Source organism: Saimiri boliviensis, chromosome 16 (assembly GCF_048565385.1).
Source record: "Saimiri boliviensis isolate mSaiBol1 chromosome 16, mSaiBol1.pri, whole genome shotgun sequence".
Taxonomy (NCBI): domain Eukaryota; kingdom Metazoa; phylum Chordata; class Mammalia; order Primates; family Cebidae; genus Saimiri; species Saimiri boliviensis.
Genome location: NC_133464.1, coordinates 59,768,875 through 59,770,850, shown reverse-complemented (window position 1 = coordinate 59,770,850; position 1,976 = coordinate 59,768,875). Strand labels below are relative to the sequence as shown.

The following is a 1,976-nucleotide window of genomic DNA, read 5'->3' as shown; positions in this document are numbered from 1 at the left end:
CATGTTTGGCTGGGTGCAGTGGCTTATATCTGTAATCCCAGCAATTTGGAGGGCTGACGCAGGTGGATCACCTGAGGTCTGGAGTTTGAGACCAGTTTGGCCAACATGGTGAAACCCCATCTCTACTAAACGTACAAAAATTAGCCAGATGTGGTGACTCATTCCTGTAATCCCAACTACTCTACTCGGAAGGTTGAGGCAGGAGAATTGCTTGAACCTGGGAGGCATAGGTTGCAGGGAACCAAGATCATGCCACTGCACTCCAGCCTGGGTGACAGAGTGACTCCATCTCAATAATAATAATAATAATAATAATAATAATAATAACAACATGTTTGGATTTGTGGTGCAAAGCAAGGTTTTCATTTGCAAAAGTGAAAGTGTCTAATATCCTGTTACATCAAATTTGCTTGACTAATGAGAGGGATTAAGATCATGGATGTTTTTGTTTGTTTGGCAGGGTGTGTGTGTGTGTAGGGGATGTTTAATGTGAGTCAGGCAGTGCGAGAATAGTTTTGGGGGTCTGATCCCCATTGAGAACAACCTTATTCTGGTAATCGTTGACTCATTTAGCACATTACGTGGGTCTTAATAAATGGATCTGCTTCATAGTTGCAATAGAAATTGACCCCTCTGCCATGTGGTCCCTTCTTTCCCTCCATTTGGTCTTTTATTCTTGGATTTGGGTCACAATCTTTGGGAAAGGGTGGAAAAAAAGCAGAATTGGCAATTATCCCAGTGATCTGGATTCTAATTAATTAAGGCCTACTTTTTTTCTCCTTTTTTGGGGAATTGTGCCTGTAGGCATTTTGTGGGAAGGATACCTTTCTTTTTTTTCTTTTTTTTTTTTTAAAGGTAATTGGTTATTTAATTAGATTATTAGGACATTTAAAATACCAATTTGTGAGGATAAATTCCATTTGTTAGGGCAAACACAGATCGCAGGTAGCCCTGGAGCTGAGGAATAGCTTTGATTTTTGGTAAAATCTGCGAGTCCACAGCTTTCTGATCAATCTTGCGCTGCTCTGTAATCTCGTATTTCTCTTTTTCTGTGTCAAAGATCTCACCTTCCTGGTGTCTGGGCTTTCGCAGCTTCTTCTTCTTGAAGTAAGCATCAGTAAGATGTTTTGGAATTTTTACATTGCTGATATCAATTTTGGTTGAGGTGGCAATGACAAATTTCTGGTGTGTTCTTCGCAGAGGAACTCGATTGAGGACCAGAGGTCCAGTCACAAGTAATAAGCCACTAGCCAGCTGCTTCAGGAAAACCACCCTCTTGCCCCCGTGGCGTCCAGTGAGGATGATCAGAATGGTCCCGGGGGTGATGCTGGCTCACAGTTTTCTCACGTGCTGACTAAAGGGTTTTCTGCAGTGGCTCAACGGCTTTCGAGGCACATCTTCAGTAGGATAATACCTAGGCATTTGCGAATATTAACCACCCGGGTACCGCCGTTTTTGTCACCACCAACTGGCTGTGTAACAGTTGCAAGAAGCTTCTCCTTCTTTTTTTTTTCAACCTTGGATTTAGCCGCTGAGCACTTCCTCTCGTACACGGCCGTTCTGGGATACAGGGCAGATCGGGTACACTTGCCAATTCCTCTGACAAGGACAGGATTGCGGCTACAACGGGGCTTCCCCTTCTTGGGCTTTTTAGCCTTGAGGTGACCCTTTTTCACTTCACTACCAGCATCAGCCTTCTTGGCTTCAGGTTTCATCTCTTTAGTATCCGACTTCTCAACTTTTTCACCCGCCATCTTGCAAGATGGAAAAGAGCAGAATACCTTTCTTAATGAATAACTATATCTCAAGCTTTTTTTTTTTTTTTTTTTTTTTGGACCCAGGAAGGGATATAAAAAATAACTAGTTACTAGGGGCACCACCAAAAGTAGAAGATTTACACTCAAGCCAGGAACTTTATTTGCATATCAAATAAAGGACAGAATCATGCATGATGTCTCAGAATCTCTAGCTATCCT

General features: G+C 42.4%; 1 pseudogene; it reads right to left on the bottom strand.

Moving 5' to 3' along the window:
* Nucleotides 1-876: 876 nt before the first annotated feature.
* Nucleotides 877-1,754, bottom strand: LOC120365643 (large ribosomal subunit protein eL6 pseudogene; annotated as a pseudogene).
* Between the last annotated feature and the right edge of the window lie 222 nt (nt 1,755-1,976).